The sequence below is a fragment of the Onychostoma macrolepis genome, chromosome 22 (assembly GCF_012432095.1).
Source record: "Onychostoma macrolepis isolate SWU-2019 chromosome 22, ASM1243209v1, whole genome shotgun sequence".
Lineage (NCBI taxonomy): Eukaryota > Metazoa > Chordata > Actinopteri > Cypriniformes > Cyprinidae > Onychostoma > Onychostoma macrolepis.
The window spans coordinates 24,054,734-24,077,613 of record NC_081176.1 but is presented as its reverse complement, the minus strand read 5'-3'; positions in this window follow the sequence as shown (position 1 = coordinate 24,077,613).

The following is a 22,880-nucleotide window of genomic DNA, read 5'->3' as shown; positions in this document are numbered from 1 at the left end:
ATCTTTCGCCCTAATGTTGATTTAAAAAGAACATATTTTGAAGAATGCAGGTGCAGTTACATTTCAGCTCAATTTTGTGGGCAAAACTGTCCATTGTCTATTGTCAGTAGAAGTCACTTTCAAACCAAGCAGCTTTCTGTTGGTCAATGGTGCAAATTTTAGTGACCAACTTGAATCTGTTGCGAAATCTGCGTATGGAAATCTTTCGCCCTCATGCAAAATTCCCTGTTGCGTAGATTGCTATTGAAATTAGTGGATTTTGCCAGCAAAATATTCAACAAGCAACAGTAAATGTGACCACACTTTAAGGCTTTCATACTTTAAAAAAATGTAGACCATTCATATATAACCCAAGATTCTTCTAAGTACACTCACGTAAAACAAACTTTTTCTCAGCTCATGAGTGTCGACTCTCTGATGTCAGTGGTTCTGTGGCGCCTCTCGCAATTGATCACAACCATTAAGGCCCTGATATACTTTAAACGAAATCGAAGAACGAACTGATATGACGTCATTCCGAACAAAACCAGGCCAAAACGAAGTTCGTTTTGAATTTGTTTCTGCAGTTCGAAACAGCTGACCAAAGCGAACTTTCTGGGAGAGTTCGTTTTGGCTCCTAAACACCTTTGAGCTACCACTGGTCCGTGGCGATTACGCAATCGGTGGGTGTGTTCTGGAACTCCACCTCCTTTGACGTGCGATTTTTATTAATTTTTTTTCCCGGTTCGTTTCTCATTCAACAAAGGTCAGGCAGAAGAACAACATCTCCAATTCACTAGCAACATAAGCTAGCTGCCACAAATATATCCGCACCTGTATGATCGCTCGTGGAGAGACTTTAAAGATTCAGAGAAAGCATTTAATTCCTAGAAAGAAATTGCGACGAAGCTGTCGACGACCTGGAGTTATGCAAAAAGCGACAGAGAGAAACATCAGATGCAGTTTCCAAAGCCATGAAAAGAATGAAAGGAAATTGAGTAAATATATAAGGTAGCAAGTAGGCCTACCAAATATGTGTTTCAAATAAATGTTACACCATACTGCTGCTGTTGTTGTTCTTTCAATAAGCGAATTTAAAAGGTATAAATGAAATGCCAAAAGAACATACAATAATAAACCTTTGTTTTTATCAAATCATGACACCACAAAATATAAAAACGTTTAATAATTTATCCAGTTTAATAAAAGACCTAGATACACCATCATTGCATCGTTGTTATGTTTAGGGCATACGCGCGAGCGTCGCGACACGTTTACATTAATCTACACCCCGCCTCCAGCAGCGCGGGGGTGTTGGAATGTTCGAAAACAGTATACCGTCGCTCAGCCTTTTCGAACTTCTTTTTGCCCCCAAACGAAGAACGAAAACGAATTTCGTTTGAAGTATATTGGTGCCTTTACAGATGCTTGCAGATGGATCATCACACTGACTGAGAATCTCTTGCTTGATTTATGTGCGTTCGGAGCCATGAATTCACAGATGGCAGTGTGTTTTCTGTTTCTGCACGGCAATGCATGTCTGAAAGCCTCTTTCTCTTCTTTTGTCGTCTGCTTTCTTCAAGTTATAAAATATGTGGACTGTATGACTTCAGAACATTCCATGTGCAGTATTTCAGGTGCACACACACTACCATAGCGGGTACTTTCCACTGACGATACTGAACAAATTGTTTGATTTGATTTAGACTTTGTACGTTTATTAGGCCATTTACCTTGCAGGGACTTTTCCAGTGATCATTTTCTTGTGCTATTGTTAGCTAAATCATTTAAGACTAAATATAGTAATATATACAGTATATATTAATAAAATTAAAACTGAAATATTGCCTCAGGAACTCATTAAAAGAAAATTTAGGTAGAAGTACTACTGAAAGAGTTTAAATTAAAGTACTAAAATTACTAAAACTAAATGTGAAATAAAAATAAATTAAAGCTAGACTGAAATTCAAAAAGAAAGGCTAAATAAAATGACGAAAGCACAACAAAATTACTAAAATTTCAACTAAAACTAAAAATATAAGAATAAAAGGTATTAATAATACAATAATAATACAAAAAAAAAAACTGTCTGCCTTTATCCCACACATTTCCACCATTTTTAATTTTACACTGAACATTTTTAAAGGTTGAGTTATGTAGAATGAAGCTAAGAAAGCACAACAATCTTGGTTGTTTATAATGGGAGTTATCAAAATAATACGTATGTACTACTGTATATTTATATGGAATTATGTCAGTGAGGAATAAACCAGAAGTGCAGTGTAAGTCTATACCATTTACAGTTTAATTATCAAAATGATGCCTTTTTGATATATTCATAAAATAATTAATTAATTTACTTTTTTTCTTTTTCAAGTTTTAGATCATTTTAAAAGGTTGATTTATGCAGAATAAAGCTAAAAAGCCCCCCCCCCCAAAAAAAAAAAAAAAACTGCCAAATATCTATGATTAAATCAGACAATGAAAAAAGAAAATATGTATGAGATTCTTTATTACTCATTTCAATTTGAATCTGAAACTTAACAGTTTAGTAATATTGTCTGAGTTTTCATTGTAGTTTTCACTTCACCCTTGTACCAGTTGATTAATCAGACTAAAATTCATATATTTTGATCCATTAATTGTAGAATGCATTTTAATTAGTCATTATTTCTAGTCATCAACCACATAAAATTCAAAACAACAACTAAGAATTGATGCAACAAAACTAGATAGCTCTCATTATAATCAACCAAGTCTCTGTTGACCATGAGCTGGGAGCCACAATAAAAGTTTTCATTTTTTACTATCTTTGTGGAGACATTTGAAGACATGCGGAGATCATTCAGCTGGTGTGTTTAGACTGAGTTACCATCTACAAGGACACTTCACAAAGCCAAACAAACCCACGTGAGATGTTCAGCTCCGTCCCATCAGTCTGTTTGAATGGTAAACTGGTGCTGCATGTCATCTTGATGATGAATGAGTTTTCATTCTTTCTCCGTCTGTCCTGCTCTCGCTTTCTCTACTAATGAAGTGTTAATCTTACAAGCCAGTCTTTAAAGATCTGAGGGTGTTGTGTTACGTCCTCATAAATCCTGTTATTCTTTCACTTCATCCCTGGCTTCAGTCCTGCGGTGGAGCGAGTGTGAGGGGGCTGAAGGACGAGCTGTCCTTTTCCCTCAAGGGAGTGAAGATTGTCTTTTACTCTAAAGCCAAGCTCATTCAGCAGATGCATTCTGCAGCTACCAAAGATGCTGATGTCAAAGACCACAGTCATCATCTGCTTGTTTGGCTAAAACAACAACACATTTAATAGTTCTTCTGGAGTAAAAGACAAATGTCTTTTTAAGAACCCTATTCCAGTCTTAAATTGATTTAGATATGTGTTTACATAGCCAACGTTTTCAGAATAAGGTCGTAGTTAAAGCCTTGAATGCACTATACACTTTTTCCCAGATTTACGGTTTGGAAAAGCCGAGGTTAGTTGTTGAAAGTCAGTCTGCAGATTTGAATTGACAGATTTAATAGAAAATCACGTAGTGTATGAAGGTCACAGACTCCAATTTGTTAGCTTCAGACTTTGATTTCATCTAGTCATCCAGAGGATATCAAACATGTTTGATATTTTTAGCTGATTTTAAAACATGTTTTTATTTTTAACGCGTCTTCTATCAACAAGGCGTACATTTCTGCATGAGTTTGCGATCAGAATGACTTTAAAGTCTGGTAATGTATGATCCTCAGTCGTTTAGTGTACGATGGACAGTTTTTTCCTCTGTGACTGTTTACAAAATTGGTAAGTGTATGATGCCTAGCATGTTAAAATCTGTTCAGATTTTAAAAGTCATGTAGTGTATTCCAGCCTTAAGCCTTGATACAGCTATTGGAAAATATCTGTAAAAAGCATATGCACAACCTGAATAAACTACCCTTGTAAAGAAGTTGACTAAAAATGTTATGGATATAAAATACTTTAAAGTGATATACTTAAATGTGAACTGAATGTAATCTTTTCAGACACTTAAACTGAATGTTAATTGCAATGCAGTGTTTTAGATGAAAATTTATACAGTTTAAATGCATGTTAAACGCAATTAGTTAAACCCATGTAAGCAGAACTTAAGTACATTTTTATATATAATTACTTCTGTTGTCTTGCCTTGAAATATACTTTAATGCAATTTCCATTGAAATCATGACTCATGTATTTAAATATACATGGACATATACTGCACTGTAAAAAAAATTCCATAACATTTATGGTAAAAAAAACAGCAGCTGTGGTTGCCAGAATTCTACCGTAAAAAAATATGGTTACAACATTTTAGGTTTTAACTTAAATTTACAGTTAAATACCGTAATTTCATTAACGGATATAATGTTAATATACCAACCTAATAAAGTACCGAAGTCTGTTTTGTACCTTTGTAATACACCAATAACCACCAAATGCAGGTGGTGATGAGAAAGTCACATGATGAACCAAAGCCCATCACAAGCAGCTTTTAAATAATAACACATATAGAAGGTGCACAGTGTCATTCACACAAGCACTAAACACCATCATAGTGAGACTCATTAAACTGAAATATGCAGTAAACATTAATTTAACAACATTAGTTGTAACATACAACCCTAATAAACATAACTGATAAGAAAAAACTAAGAAACATAGCTATTTCAAAGAAAAAAACAATCAAATTCAAACAAAATTTGAAGTGCAACGCATGGAATTCTGGGAGTCAGCTTACAGAGCCGGAACAGTGTTACGAGGATCTCCCCATCAAGGGAGCTGGTGAGGGCGAGCAGCATGAATGCCCTCACGGTCATGGCTCGCCTGAGCCACAGCGATGGACATGGAGGCAGAACCTGGGACACGAGGAGGACACATGTGACAGTTATATAGTATGGAAAAATTATATGGAAGTTATGTAAGTATTAATTTACAGATATTCTATAAAAAAGATGTTAACATGACCTAAACTTCTGTCTTATTCAGATATCTAAAAATGAAAATATTGTCTTAATCTGGTTATGACTTAATCAGAATATGACCAAATTCTGATTGATATCAGAATATTGTTTTGTATGTAAACACAGTCTTTGTGGAATAATGGGGAAACCTTTTTTGGCATTATGTTTTATAACTAGCCTTGAATTAGTTTTTCATATCATAACCGTTTATCATTAATGGCCGGAACTTTCTTATCTCAACGAGCTAAATCTTTCCAGCATTCTGCACATTCACGAAAGTTTGTTTTTTGAGATAAAATTAAACCCTCATTGTTGATTTGACCATATTAGCATTCAGCTTTGGCTAAATATTTAGCCCGCTGTGCTCTGCTTTCCATTGTATGTTTTTATTTTTTATTTCTTTTCTTAACGCTGCCTAACAGGTGCAAGTGTTTAAGCGATTTCGTTTATAACTTCTTGACTTGAGTTCGCTTACTTTCAACAAAGTTTCCCAATGGAGACATCAAGGTGTTTATGTGAAGAGTTATAAGATGAGTGAAACATGAAGAAGAAAATACTGTATTTCTCAGCAGACATTTATGAAAATTTGTTCTTGCACAAATCCATGAGAGCCTATTAACAGCCAAAAACAGTCCTTGTCAGAGAAAAAATAGACATTTCCTGATTAATTTGTCCTAATAGAAAGACCAATTCATACGTAGTTTAAACAAATAACGTTCCTCTCCAAGTGCTGATCACATCGCATGATAGAGCGTGACATTTTCCATGAGCCACGGCTCTCAAATTCAGAACAGATTGCAGAAGTATCATTTAATCAGAAAAGGGAAGGGAAATGTGATTATTTTTTTCAGCATGTGGAAAGGTGATATCATAGTGCAGATCAGCGTGCTAACAAATGTCTTTTTTTTGACAGATGGTTTGAAAGATGAATTGTGCTTTCTGCTCATTTGTTAACTAAAGTTCTCATTTGTATAAAAACATCTGCAGATGAAAAATGTAAATGAAGATCATGAAAAACTATCCAAAAATGAAAATTTTCTCATCATTTATTATTCACCCTCATGCTGTTCCAAACTTCTTTCTTTCTTTCTTTCTTTCTTTCTTTATTCCTTCCTTCCTTCCTTCCTTTCTCTGTGGAAAACAAATGTTTTTGTCCTTACATTGAAAGTCAGTGGGGTCCAAAACAACAATACTGACTTCCACAGTAACAGTTTACTTAAAGCTGTTCTGATGCATTATACAGCCTTTGTGTATAATGCATTATAAAAGTATTCATAATTTACATTGCAATCCATTGCATCTTTTCATAAATAATTGTAAACAAAGTAAAAACGCATTATAAGATTTGCAGATATTGAAATTGATGTTTTAATACATAATACTTTCTAAAGGTGACAATGAATAAAGAAGTATTATAATATAACTGTGAGTACAAAAATAAAATACATTAATATGTGCATTACATGGAATAATTGATCTATATACATATATATATTCAAAAATTACAATCTTGTCATTATTTATTCATCCTAAAGTTGTTCCAAACACGCTTCACGTTCTTTTCCCAGTAGGACACAAAATAATATATGCTTTTTTAAGAATATTTTGTCCAATATTGAGTCCAGTATTGTTGACTTTCATTTAATGGACAAAAAATCACTTGAAAATATCTTAATTTGTCTTCAACAGAAGATAAAAGTCAAACAGGTTTGGAAAGAGATGAAGGTGAATAAATAATGACAAAAGAAAATAAAAAATTTCTAAGGTTCCATGAAGAGCCTTTAACTCCCATGGAATCTCTCTGTTCTTTAGAATATTAAATAGTTCTTCACTTTAAGAAAACAGTGGTTCTTTTAAGAACTGTTCACTGAAAGGTTCCTTGAGGAACCAAAAATGTTTCTTTCATTTCATCACTACAAAAACCCCCTTTTGTAATATTTTTGCAACTTTTAGTGTACCACTTTAACACAGGCATAAGTGTTTTGCAGCAACACTGTTACACACATCGCCAGAACATTCTCCACCGTAGATGAAGCATGTCTCCAGTCCCAGCAGCCGTTTTGAATTTCATCATCCTAATTATTCACCCTCCGCCATTGCGAGCAGTCACTGTGATGTGTAACACGGCTCCAGCGTGTGTGAAGTGTAGGTGGGCTGCAGGCATCAACGCCTGTCATTCACAACACTTTTTTGGTTTAGGGTCAAAGGTTATGAGGCATCTGTTCACTGACCTCCAAGTGTGTGTGTATATATATATATATATATGTCTCATTCAGGTGTAATCGATCCTCATTTCATACAGACTGCAATCAAACGCTGACGTCTGGAGTTCCTCACTAACAATCTCTGGCACTGTGTATGACACATATATACTACCAACCCTCCCATTCTCTTTCCTTTTCTCTCCTTCGCCCTTGTTTATCACCCATCCGTCTCTCGCATTGAGGGCCGCAGTGAGATTTTGCTGTGAAAGACAGATGGGAAGCTCTGCAGGAGAAAAAGTTTATGTTTGGCATGTGGGGGAGAATCAAAGTGCAGTTTTAGGTCAAAGTCAACTGCGTGAAGTTTGGAAATACACAATCTGAACTTTTGACAATGGCCAAAACTCACGAAACTTGTTGAAAACATGCCCGAGTCATATATCACTATTAAAACATCAAAGAAATTAAATTTAGCTTGAAGAAAATGAAGTCATTTGTTGCAGTGACAATTAAGTGCATTTCAAGGGTTTCTGGAGGCCTTGAAGTCTTAATTCTCCCTTCAACAAATTAAGGCCTTCAAATGGTCTTAAATCTGAGCGGAACATCTGAAATTCATAATCGCATTAAATTTTGCATACTCTGCAAAAAATTTATATTTTCCTTTATTTTTTTTGGTTTGTTTGTTTTCTATTAACAAATATCAAAACTTCCTTAAAACAAGACTTGAGATGCAAATTTTGAATTAAGTAGATTTTTTCGGAGTCCATTAGCAGATATTTGTTCTTGTTCTAGTCACATCCTTTTGATCAGTTTCTCATGAAACAAGACCTATTATTCTTTTATCATTTTGATTTTCAAGTAGACAAAAACACTGATAAAGCACGGCACTTATTGCCGTGAGATCGAAAGGTACAGTACGGAAGAGGATTAGGGACAAGCCATAATAAAAAATAAAACCATCTCTAGATTAAACTCGTAAAATTACGAGAAAATACCATTTAAATAAAAAAAAAAAAAGTTCAAAAATGTTGAGAATAAACTTTTTAAATTACGAGAAAAACTCATAAAATTTGGTGAAAAAACTATAAATTTCGAGAAATTCAAAATAAAATGTTGAATAAATGTTATTTTTTTATGATTGCTTGGCCCTAATCCTCTTCCGTAGTACAGTAATAGGTTATTACTTATGTAAGTTAAATATGGTTGTATTTTCAAACTTTAAAGCATTGCTCTAAAAGGCATTTACTTTTAGAGAACATATTTATTGGCTTATTGTGTTAAATTTGTCCTAAATATTCATGATTTGGTCTTAAGTTCTTAATTACCTTCATAATGTTACTAGTAAGTACAGTAACTCAAAGTCATGGTTTTTCCATTACTTTAACTCATCAAAATAATTTGAACTAATTTCAACTTGATTTTTAGGTTATGCGAGATTGAACTTTATTCAGCTTATTATAATTTAAGTTGTACAACCAATTTGATTATGCTTAAAAAATTAAGACAGGAACCGATTTTCTTTTTTTACAATGTAAAACTATATAAAATATAAAAACAAATTCAGTATATTAATAAAAACTATAATAGTATATTAATGACACTAATATAACACTGCCAGGCACATCTTTTGCTTTCAAGCCCTGTGACTGATTTCATCCTTGGATTTAGTTAGCCTCTAATAAAACACTCCATCTGTGGCGCAACCATGACAGGATTTATAGATCTCGCAGGACGAGTGTGTGAGCGAGAGAAAGAGGGCAACAGGATGGCTGAGTCAGGCTGTATCTAGGCAAAACACCCTGTTACTCACAGCCGCCTACTCTGGAAAAAAGACCGTGGCTGCTACCCTCATCCTCTTCATTCCATCCTTAACTGTCAGAGTGTCCGATGAAACACCATGCATGCTGTCAGCATCAAATGACTCGAGTTGTGATGTTGTAATTGGGTTGTATTTCATGTGGACAACCACTTTTTTGACTATCAGAAAAATCTATTGCTTTAATCCTGACCAAGAACTGCCCACTTATACAGGACAAAAATGGTTTCACCAGCGGTTTTACATAAAATTGTACATAAAAAGTTGATTTTACATAAAATCAACTGTGTGAAGTTTGTAGATATATAATCTTAATACAATCCAGAGAAAATGGACTGTACGCTGTGACTACATGGTGCCTGGAAACTTAATATGTGAATTTGTAACACCTAAAATGCCTCAGGTTACTTTATTCAGTTCACTGAGAGAGGCTGTGGAAACATGAACATGGACACCAATCCAGGATCTTGATCACATTTATGTTTACTCGTTATTTGATCCTGAAGTTTGGCTAATCTTAGTCTACTTGCCTAAACCTTTTTCACAATCATCAGTGATTGATTCTCATCTGTCTCTTGGGTGGATGTTGTGATAAAGAGTGATACGAGGATGCGCGGCACTGATTATATCTGGAGTCTGAGTTCACGGTGCAGAAACTCATTGAACTTTGATAGATAAAGAGCTTTTGTGGAAAGGTCTTGAGTTCTGCAGGGTCTGCTAAAGTCTTACGGATGGTTTTCATTATGAGCCGTGTAGTGTGAGGTGCTCGTGAAGAGTTTGCAAGTTTGGCAGCTTCCTTCTCATGTACTTGAGCTTTTCCCCTGAGAGAAAACGAAATTGTCAGGAAAGGTTGAAGACTGCATGATATGCCAAGCGTCTTTCCTCTCCGCTTGTTTCTCACAGAGATCTCAATGATTGTTCGACCAGAACTTTTAAATTCGTATTTCACAATGTGAGAACTCGTGCTCAGGCCTATCGCTCTAAATGCCCCCAAAAGAGAATTTCATTAATTGTCGTTGTGATACAATTAGCCAACCTAGGCTTACTGGAAATATGTGCCTCTACCTACAATTGTTTTCAACCCCAAAAATTCACCTAAATTACAAATCATTACAGTTTCCAGCTGAAATGAACACTAGAGGCAGTAAAAGACCAACAACTTTTATTCCTTTTCACATAAATTAGGATTACAGGAGCAGATTGTCAATTATTAAAGCTTTTTTTGCATTATTTCTTGCACAATGCTATGTTATGACCTCAAAATGCTTTTACCATAACACATCATTTGTAAACTAATTTGTAAAGTTTGACGTTTGTGTCCCATAATTATCTCCATATGTACGGCTTTTCTGATAAGTAAACTTGCTTGATAGCTCACCTGATATAGCATCACCAACACCAAGTCTCTTATAAACAAATCACATGCTAGTGACCATTGACTCTATTGCGCACGTCATTTTGTACTTGCATTTTCAGATTAAATGCGACGATCTAAAACAGTGAATCTAATCATCATTTAGGAAAAAGTTCACTTCAAGAGTGACCACACTGCTGACATGAACTTTGCTCTCATGAGCACACTCTGAGAACATGTGAGTTATCTATCTTACCAGCAAGGCATATTGGCATAATTTTTCATATCAGGCCGATGTTTACATTTTTAGCCATTATCGATTGATTACTGATTACTGATTCTGGTGATGTTCCGATAATAATGTGCATCCCTAGTTTTTATTTAGCATTTGCCTTTGTTACTATCTACTAGGAATTTAGTGTTGGTGGTAAATTATTTTCAAACGCGATGGAGCATTAAACTTTTAGCACTGCTAAACAGACATTTAGGGTACATTTACGTGACAACGATGTACTAAAAACACGTTTCTGAAAAGTTTTGTGTACAGACGGCAACTTTGTCAAAACGTTGACAAAATGGCTAAAAATACGCAATACGCATACGCATGACATCAGTTTTCGCAATTTTAAGCTTTTGTAGTTTACCTAGAGACGATAACTGTAACTTGCACTTTGAAACCCGTTTTCAAAGTTTGAGTTCTCAGGCCCCCAAAACATTGTTGTGTGTAAATGAACGGCCAAAATGCATAAAATATTTTCTGTTTTTAGTAGTAAACTGTGTTGTGTAAACACCCCCCTTAATTTCCAAACTGCTATGACTGTTTCAAATAGAGTCTGGTGTTAGCATGTTACTAAGCTAATGGCTTAATAGCTCGGTAGTAAAAATACAAAACAAGAATTTGGGGTGAAATTTTATGTTACCTTAGTTTTTTTTTTTTGTTGTTGTTGTTGTTGTTTGAAAACTGATATTGTAATGTAGCATAAAAATACTGTTTGGATATTGTCTTTACATAAGGAATGTGCGTATATTGCCTAAAATTGTTGCCTGTGGGTAGTGCAAACAGTTTGAAACAGAATATAGATATACATTTTTAGATGTAAACGTCATTATTTCCCCTATACTATGTCTAGCTTCACCAATCCTTTCCTCAGTGCACATTCAGTCTAGTACCAGAGGAAGCTAGCATACACTGCACATTATCCTCTGTCTCTGAGGGAAAGGGTCTTTGTGTTCAGCAGAAAGCACTGTGGACAGATGGGTAAATGTGAGAATATCTGGCCCGTCCTGTAATACAAAGAGATATGGGCACTTCCAAGGACAAGTGTTTGTATTGCTTTTGTGTTATGCACCTTGAAGTTGTGCTTCCCAGCACCTGCACGGGACAAGAGGACGGGGTATGTGGGAATTTGACTGACCTTGAGTTCGAATTTGGCTCTTAACACAGGACTCAGATAGTTCAGATTTCAACTTGCTCTGCTAACATTTTTCCTGGCCTCACCCTAATGAATGATCAAATTTTATTTTTCTGCAATGCATTTTTAAACTTGGGTGTTTTATATTAATAAATGAACTAATTAATTAATTTTACGTATTTATTTGCTCCATATATGAATAATTATTTTATATTTGAGATATATGCAGTAGTCAACTTTTGAAGTGGATGAAAAAAGTTAATCAAAGACAAGAACGCATTTTGGTTTTAGGTTTTAGGACAACTTTGAAGAAAGGTTTTGGTCCACTTCAAATGTTGACTACTGTATTATGTATTTATATGTATTATTAAATTTTATTTTATTAACATTTTTGTATTTTTTTTTTTTTGGCATGATATATGCATTTGTGGCATGTATTATATGGCATAAATAAAATAATAAAAGTATAAATTACAAAAATAAATAAATAAATAAGTAAGTTAAAGGTAAATAGAGATGTAAAAACAAAAAGAATTGCAAAAGCATGTAACAAAAACAAAAACTGAAATTACAATGAAAACTGGCTTTAATAAATACTATAATAGTATCGAAATATTACTAAAATAACACTGCCAAAAAAGTACCTATATTGTGTATTTATATTTTTAATATTTAAACATTTTTAATATATTTTAAAAATGTTTATTTTTTTTTAAATGTTCTTATGCTACACCTACGTCCCACGTCATCTGCTGGAACGCCACTCTGTCATGAACGCGTGTACGACAGTTAGCGGAAGCTAGACTAGAGATTGTATAAAAGTTTATAATATGGATATATGGATCTTACAAAAATGCATCAATTCGCCAAAGGAGGCCTTTATTGAGGGTGAGTAAATCATGGGGTAATTTTCATTTTTGTGTCAACTATACCTTTACGTTTTCTTTTACTAATGTTTTTTTTCCCCCTCGCTTTTTTCTTAAGAAAAGAAAATTGACAAAAACTGAAAGGTCTGTCATTCTTAGAGCTTCCAAAACTATAATTTTTGAAAATCTGAGAAAATGTCCAATCTGTTTTGTGTTTAGTAGTTGTTTACATCATGTGGCACGCATCTGCTTGTCAGAGAGTGTTTGTCATTGGCATACCGACCACGACAGTAACGACGCTACACGCCCCCCCCCCTCGCACACAGCCCCAAGCATGTCTTAACCTGCGTTATATTGCTCTTGACTAGCACCCATAAAAGGGGGTTTATTTTGTGGGTGGCCATTTTGTAGCTAAATTGAACCTCGTATAAAGAAACCAAGAGGCCTGGAGCAGCTAATATAGAGATGGAAAGTCTTGCGGTTGCAGCAACAAGTAGTCTTGTGCCTAAAAACCACGGCATTCCCCGGCATGTGTGCATGAGAATGTCTCAGCAGTGCACCTTATTCCAGAAGGTTAAAAGTCAGATGTAGGCAGCAAAGGCAGGGGTACGAGCCCTTAGGCGGTAATGTGTGTTACAGAGTCTTTGTCCACCCTGGTCGGGGAGAAATGAGGTAGTGCACAGTGGTGTGTATATTTAAGGCTTGGCGTTCATAATAAATGTGATTTATAATGAATACCACTACACTGCAAAATAGGATTTGCTTACACAGTATTGTTGTCTTGTTTTCCAGTACAAATATCTAAACATTCTTAAATCAAAATACATTTACTTGAGATTTAAAATTCTGAAAGACAGTGGCGTGCACAGACCTCCGGAGGGGCAGGGGGGGGTGTCATCAGAACAGCACACGTACAAAAGAAACTGTTAACCAGTAAGTCTTTGAAGCAGATGCAAATAATGTACTTTTGTGACTGCGAATAAGTGCAGTGTCCCGTGAGAGTAACTCTACCGCTGAGTTAACACTGATGTGAATGTATGTGGCGTTGTACAGTACACAGAGACGGCGGCGCCAGAACTGCAGCTGATAGAATGCGCGCTGAAGTACCATACTACGATATTTCTTCAAAAAAGCAGATCGTGGAGACATTTTTATAGTCCACCATCAAAAATCGTCATATCGAACACCCCTACTCTCGGCAGAAATCGCATACCGGGAGCACCGGACCGCAAGGGCACTTTACCGTCGGACCTCAAAGGGGCAGGGGCTCGAGCCCCCCTGGTCCCCCCGTTGTGCACGCCACTACTGAAAGATATTAAAGGGATTGATCACCCAAAAATTATATTTCTTTCATTATTTACTTTTCCTTTAAGTTGTTCCAAACCTGTATGAGTATATATACTAGCCATTGACTTCCATAGTATGGAAGAAAATACTATGGAAGTCAACTGTTTGGCTGCCAACATTCTTCAATTATTCATTCTTTTTTTGTGTTCAGTTGAAGAAAGAAACTCATACAGGTTTGGAGCAACATTGGGGTGAGTAAATGATGAGAGATTTGTCATTTTTAGGTGAATCATACTTTGAACCATACTAAGTCTTGTTTTCTAAAACATATACAGCGGGTAAAATAAGTATTGAACATGTTACCATTATTCCAAGTAAATATACACTGTAAAAAATAGCTGTAAAAATACAGTAATTTTCCTACAGTAATGTACCGTTCTTCATAAATACAGTTGAATACTGTGAATGATGATACCTTTGCGGAACAAATTATTAATCGCAAACTACTGTTTAATTTTACGGTATAAAACATTATTTTTTAAGTCTAGTCACGTGTGCGACGCTGAGACCACTCATAACTTCTCAGAGCAAAACCACGACGCATCATGATTTTTTTTCCCCATCTGAGCAAAATAACAACGGATCAAGTGTATTCAGAAGTAAAGGTGTACAGAAATATTAAAGAGCAAAGGAGGAAGAGTTCAAGAAGAAAATTTTTTCGCCCCGACTGTGAGCTGCCAGCACCACCAAACTGAACGACATATTACGAATTTTTCCTCGTCGCCTACTTAAGGTAAATGCAATTTTATCATTGTCATTGTTGCCCTGTGGTAGTGTGTACAAAATGTTATATCTTATGTGAGTGTTTATAGAATAGAATAGAGCGACTGATACGCCATGCTGATGCACGTTTTGTTTATTTTTATTTATTTATACTTGCTACGAATGGTCACAAAGTTTCATTCATAATTTGAATACTTTTGTCTATGCTCTACAGATGTCTGCTACTGCAGCAGATGTTGAGCACTCCTTGCCACTCCATTGCTGTACGGCTGTGTAAGTGTCAGATAAGCAAGGCTCTCCTACGGATTTAGCTCATCGTTGTTGTTTTAGCCATGCCAAGTTATGAAAAGTACTGATCTGCAGCAGTTTTGATTCTTATTGTAAATGGAGAGACTGCTCAAAACTGTACTGAAAATGCATGGATAGGATGATGATAATAATATTTGATACTGTTTCAGGATATTAACTATAATTGTTGTCTGTATCAGTTGTTGGTGATGAAGCCACAATTGGAGGATGGATGAGCAGCATTGAAAACCATGTCATCTGTGAAGGTGGTTGCCAAAGCTTCATCACAGGGCTGGCTGCAATTTTCGACACTTACTACGTCTTCAACTTACAGTACCAAGAGGAAGCCTCAAGGACACTGGAGTTTGTTCAAAGGTAAATATTGTTTCGATATTGTAAAAAAACTTCAATTGTGAATCCTCATGTGGCAACCCTCATAAAAAAAAACCTTTTGGACTTTGAGCGGGGCTTTGTTTCGTTATGCAAAGTCAGAGCGTTGTGTTCTGCAACTATAGTAGATGTTCATGTGAAGTCACAGCATTCTGTTCTACAACCAGATGTTCATGTAAACTCAACGCAGTGTTCTGCAAAGCAGTGTTCATGTGAAATCACAACACTTTGTTCTGCAACTACATCTTTCTGTAAACTTTCTGGATTCTGTTCTGTAACCACATCTTTATATGAAGTCAGAGCATTGTGTTCTGTTTAATCGCAATGGTGCAGTGGAAACAATGCGTTTTATATATTATTGGCTTTAATAAAAGTTTTGAAGCCATCTTTTGTCAGAGCCATTTGTGTTCAAGTAATTTTCTGTGGTTTTAATTTTAGCATGTAAATTCTAAATCATAAATAACATAAAAATCACAAAAGATTGCTTTCTAATTACTGATAGATTTCAGCTGGTGTCTTGGCTTTTCATGCCTTTTTGCACATCCCTTTCCTCATGTGTCAATATTGAACTTATTTGTTTTGTTTTCTTTGTATGTATGGATTACTTTGGTTGTTACCGACATCAGGGGCCCGTTCTTCGTACGTCACTTATTACATCTGAGATGATTTGAAAGATGCCAGATCTTCTAATCCTGATAACTGATCTCTGGCTAATTTGGTTCTTCAAACGAATTTGCGTATTAGATTCAAATATCTAGATTAAGTTGTCTAAGATTACTTCGCGTTTTCGTGTTCCCCGAAAAGGGCAGATGTGTCGATACTCGAAACCGCGATCAGCAATGCAGCGATTGGCTGGCGGCAAGACAGCAACGTAATGACATCATATCATTAAAAAAGACACCTGACGAAAAAGTTGACAAATTTCAATACCTTTATAAGGAAACTTAAATGTACACTGTTTTTAATTGATTTGTAATTCATGATTCATACATGATTCCCAATTATTTATACTCATGATTTCTAGTATTTGTACAGGCTTTACATTTTTATTTCAATGTTGTTATTAGCAATTCATTTAATTTTATCTTTGAAGCAGGTTTATGACACTTATGTGACAGCATTAAAGTTTCTTAGAGATCAAGTTATCTGCATCTCCTGCGCTCCATCAAGCCCCTCCCATAATATCTGTCACCACTCAAATTAATGCACGGCTCAGATTAACTGTATAGCATGTGTGTAAGACTCCAATACAATTATAAAGTAATTATTTCATCACTAATAAATCTTTCAATGAGTAAAACTGTCTGTCTATAGTATTATAGACTACACAACATTGTTATATTATTTTCAAATTCATTTTTAAATTATTATTATTTTAAATTATTGTCCCTGGACCAGTATAGGGTACTCTTGTAATAAAGTAGCGGTGGCTAGGACATATTTTAAATATCAATTCTGCTTAAAAAGATGCAATCTAATCCTGTTTACATGAAATAAGCCTGCTCCTGAGCAGGTTTAAGTTTACGGACCTGTTGCTATGACAGCAAGTCTAGAATGAGCTTCGAAGAACCAAATGATCCAAGATCAAGCGAAATCGTCAACAATCAAATCCAGCTAACTGAGTTAGCGACGTACGAAGAACGGGCCCCTGGTGAAAATTTCATGTCAACAGCACTTTTATAAATATATTTAATGGGAATAATGGTGACGTATTCAATACTTATTTTACCCACTGTATATGTTTTAGAAAACAAGACTTGGTATGGTTTACATACACACACACACACACACACACACACACACACACACACACAGAGTTTATTTGCAAAAACAGATAACTGTTTTTTTTTTTTCATTTTCAAAAATCATCTAAATAATCTAATCAAAATAACCCAACTGCAGTTTGATTGAGATTAATTGGAATGCACAATGAAAAAACATGATTTTTGAAAATCATTAAAAACGGAATTATGTTTTTTGCAAATTAACTCTTCATATATATACAGTATATATATATATATAACAAAACAGTATTTCATTTCATAATGTTCAACAAATATCAGATGAAGTGAGTTGTACTGTCCACTTATTGCAGCAATTACAGCAGCACATCTCTCTGCCACAGTGTCAATATACAGTACTTCAACACTAATGTTATTCCATGCCTTCTGCAATGGCCAATTCAACAAAAACAACTGAAACCTCTTCCTGTATATTCAAAAGATTAAAAAATATATATATTCAGAAATTTAGTTTGAAGTTGTTTGAATGTTGTTTCGTTGTCGTTTCTTTTTGTTTTGCTTTTTGTTGTTTTGCAAACTCATTTTATTTTTAGTTAACGAAAGCATTTTTTGCACTGCGTAGTTCTGTCTTTACTGTAATCATCTTTGAGTGTTGCAATCTTGGCCTGTTCAGAGCTGTCATCAGTTATAGGAGTGCTGCTGGACTAAGCGCTCTTAGCCTTTCTTATCTTAGTCCATAATCATAACAGCTGTACATAGCCCTGCTAGTTAAAACTAAATCAACCTTTAGAGGTTTGACTGTTTTTTTAGGTGGAGGAATCAAACTCCTAAATGGAGTTTTCAGAGGTCAGTTCCATGTAAACAGATGATTACGTCATGCCCCTTCCTGGTACCCTTGCACACATGTAACCAGGTTTACTTTATCATACAGACATGGTTGGTAAGCGATTCCTTGAAAACTGACCATTACTGACCATTTCTACCATAACAACTGTTGCCATCTGCCAACCAACCCGGGCTCATTGGAAAAACGTGCCTGTGGCATCATTTCTGCAAAAAGTCTGAATCACAAAAACAACACAGAGGAAGTATATTTATAGAATCACTTTCAGAACAAATTTTCCAGACGATGAACGCTAAAATTATTGAGAGACGAGACAAAACTGCAGCATACACTTATAATAAACAGAATGTTAACATGCACTGGTGTGGATACTAATAAAGTTATCAGTATAGTTATTATTCTTGGTGTATTCAGCAATATATACAGTATATATGGGTCAATGATGTGACGACTAAATTTTCTGTCCGATTGCATTTTTTCAGTTAGAAATTGGTTTAAATGCATAAAAAAAGATGCTGTATCTATGAAGGGCCTCTCCCATGTATGAACTCACTTTAACTTTTCAAAAAACATTAGTTATTTGTAATTTTTCTGCTATTCAAAGTGCCAAAATATCATGTGGTGCAACCGTCTGGCCATAACTTTTTTTTTTTGTAAACATCTTTGAAGTTACCCCAAATTGATTCAGATTTGGCATGATTTCCAAAGTGTTTTGTAATACTGTATAAATTGCAAAGCATTTGTATTTATATTTCCGTCATGATATCATGTGGAGTGACCATCAAGAAACCACCTTTTTGGGACTTTTATGTTGAAATCCATTAAAAGATAAGACTTTGCATTATATACCAATTTGCCAAGGACCCATGGAAGCATCAGGCAGGTTTGTAAGTCTCTTTCAAATTTGGAAAAAAAGAACGGCTGGTATGTAGTTACCACATTTGGATATCATGTGGCATGACCTCAAAAAAACAATGAATAATAAGTTATTTCTGCAGTTATTTATTTTCATTATAAATTTCATAGTGACCTTTTGTGGGAAGCTAGCTTGTTTTGTTTAGGTGTCCAATTCTGTGCTTTTTGACTGAATTTGAAATTATCATGTGGTGTGACCACTGCAGAGTGTTTTCCATTATAGATATATGTCCCAGATTGCCAATTGATGGTTTATATACATAAAATACTTTATTTTAGTATAATTTGGAATATATTTTTATGCAATTTGGTTCATTTCAGACTATTTATGTTTAATCTTTGTACAATATGAGAAAAAAATAATAATGAGAGTATGTAATTTTAGTTTGATAATTATGCATTTATTAGTAATTTATTATTTATTTATTAATAACTATTTTAATCTATTAAAGTAAAATAAATGCTCACCATAGGCAGCATGTTAATTCTGAGCCTGCAGTCTAGCACAAACTCCAGATGTTATTTTCTACTATAAGAAAGATGTTCATGTTGTCATCTCAGAACATGAGCCAGCAACCACCCCCTTAGTTACTGTTGCTACGACATTTTTTAAAAGAAATTCAAACAACAAATCAAGGTCGCTGTAGCGCCTCAGTTCAAGCGGCACATGAACCGATCATCTCTTCATCTTTACTAGTCATAGCACGAAATAAACATTAATGAACATCAGAAGGTATCTTGTTTCAACCGTGAAAAGATGTCAATACACACCATTTTTCAAGTTTTTTTTTTACTCTCCTGTCCTGTTTGTTTTTCGGCGTTATAATATGTCAGACTGTCTGTTAATCAAACTCCCGGTGAATGGGTTAATTGAGCTGCCAATATTGGGCAAAGTACAGAAATAACGGGCTAAAGAAATGCCTGCCGTTAATGCGACGTGCTGCACTTTTCACACATCTCTTTAAATAGATTCTTAATGATATAAGGTCTTTTTGTCTTTTGGAGCGACCACTCATCATGTGGTGTGACCAATAATAGCAATAACTGTATTAAAATAAAAACAGAAATCTCATTTCTGTGGTTGAAATATGAATCACTGCTACAGTATGCTTAAGTGAATGGTATTTTTAAAACATTTTTATCAGTTTTAAGCAATTTGCAGGAAAAATAAGTCTGTTAACTACGTTTAAGAAGGCAACTGAAATTATAGAACAAAAATAAGAGATCATTACAAAAACTCAAATTAAATGCAAATACTTTTTCTAAACACTTTAATTACTGAGAACATTTTAAAAAAATGTTAAGCATGTTAAAGAAATTATTTAATTTTTATATAAATCATGGTCGCACCACATGACATTTTTTAAAAGGCTATGGCCAATTCGTATAGATGAAAAAATCACTTAAAATTAAATTTTAATATGAATTTGTGTACACAACATTCTTAATATCTGAACAATTACAGTAGATATTATTTTTTGTATTTTAAAATTGGTCTGTCGAAAATCCTTATACGTCAATGACACACACACACACACACACACACACACACATATATATATATATATATATATATATACAGTTGTGCTCATACATTTACATGCCCCTTGCAGAATATGCAGAATGTTAATAATTTTTACCAAAATGAGAGGGGTCATGAAAATTGCATGTTATTGTTTATTTAATACTGTCCTGAATAAGCTATTTCAGATAACAGATGTTTATATATTCTCCACAAGACAAAATAATAACTGAATTTATAAATATGACCCCGTTCAAAAGTTTACATACCCTTGAATCTTTAATACTGTGTGTCGTTTCCTGGATGATCCATGACTGCCTTTCTGTTTTGTTCATGAGTCCCTTGTTGGACCTGAGCAGTTCAGCTCATGCTTTCCAGCATCTTCTGCTTATTTGAACCCTTTCCAACAGTGGCTGTATGATTTTGAGATCCATCTTTTCACTTGGAGGACAACTGGTGGACTCACATAACAATATATAACTATTATATAAGGTGGAAACATTTACTGATGCTCAAGAAGGCAACACAATGCATTAAGAGCTGGGGGGTGTAAACTTTTTGAATTGGATGATCAGGGTAAATTGTACTTATTTTGTCTTCTGGGAAACATTTAAGTATTTATGTAGCTTCTTAAGTGCAGTACCAAATGAAAAAAAAAAAAGATATTTAAACAAAATAAGAAAAATGTACACATCATCATCCTGTTCAAAAGTTTTCACCCCCATCTCTTAATGCATTGTGTTGCCTTCTTGAGCATCAGTAAATGTTTCCACCTTTTGTAATAGCTGTGTATGAGTCCCTCAATTTCCCTCAGTGTAAAAAGATGGATCTCAAAATCATACAGTCACTTTTGGAAAGGGTTCAAATATGCAGAAGATGCTGGAAAACCAAAGAATGTGGATGATTTTTCTGAAGAACAGCAGGCAGTTGAACTGCTCAGGGCCAACGAGGGACTCATGAACAATTATCACAACACAGAAAAACAGTCGCGGATCATTCAGGAAACAACACAGATTATTAAATTCAAGGGTATGTAAACTTTTTTTAAACAAGGGTAAAGGTCATTTTAATAAATTCAGTTATTATTTTGTCTTGTGAAGTATATATACACATCTGTTATGTGAAATAGCTTATTTGGGAGAGTACTAAATAAAAATAACATACAATTTTAATGATCCCTCTTATTTAGTTAAAATTATTAACATATTTTTGTATATTCTGCAAGGGGTATTGAATCTTATGAGCACAACATGTGTGTATATATATATACACATACACACAGTTATATATCTTTCAGTTTATGGTTTTAGTTTTAGTTAACAATAAGTTGGGACTCAAACTCAGGTCACCTGAAGCTCATAAGGGTTTTGCTCCATCAGTCTTTAGCTCTGTCAAGCTTTGCTAAACCTGTTCTTCATATACTGTTGTTGTGTCTTTAATAGTCACCAGCAATTTAGCATTTAAGTCCATTTTATCTTATCTGTCGTTACAGTTTATGTTCCACGCCAACTGATTCATTGTCTTTTTATTCACCGTTTTCATCTTCCTCGCTCATCTCCAACCTCAAATTTACTCTGAGAAGTGAAGAGTTTGATGCTGTATATCTGCCAGCGCTGACCTGTATATGAGTGTAGGAGGGGGCTGCTGAACGAGGGGCCCGTTTGAGCCATTATCAGACCCAACCATCAGTCTCAACTCAAATTTCATCCATCCCCCACCTCCCCATACCTCCTTACACTCCACGCACCTCCTCTTTTCTACCTTCCTCCTCGTTGTGACCCCCTGCAACCCTGACCCTGCATTATCAGCGCCAGCTTTTTCAAATAAATAAAATTCCTCCGTCTTTTCCCGTTTTCCCTACTGAGTGCTGTATAATGGGAACCACATTAGACACGCTGCTGCGTTTAGTTTTTTAAGTGATTTAAGGCTCATTTTGAATATTGTCCATTGGGACAGTTTCATAGTGTGCTGTGACATACATCCACAAGTGTGCTACGAATAAACTGCATGTTCTGCTCCAGAAACATTATTGTCTTTGTCTTTATTTCATCTCAGACTCTTGGTCTTGGATTCAACTTTTTCTCTGAAGATTAAACTCTTGCTAAAGTCCTCAAGTCTTATTGAAACATTGTCATTCTGCCACAACATACAATACTGCGATTCTGGAAGGAGCATTTCAATGCCTGCCCGTTCAATTTCTTCATTCCTTAATTTTTAGGCATGAGCAAAACAAGACGTGGAGGCCATTAGCTGTGTTCTTCCTCTTGTTGCTTTTCTTTGCCGGTCATTATGACAAAACAAACCCTGACAGGATGATTAGGACCTCAATGTGAAGGAGTGTAGTGAAGTGAAGGGGTTTGTTTTGACATTAAAAACCCCAGTTTTTACATCCATTTACCAAATAAACAGAAAGAAAATAGTAGCGCTGTCAAACGATTAATCGCAATTAATCGCATCCAAAATAAAAGTTTTTGTTTACATAATGTGTATGTGTAATGTGTTTA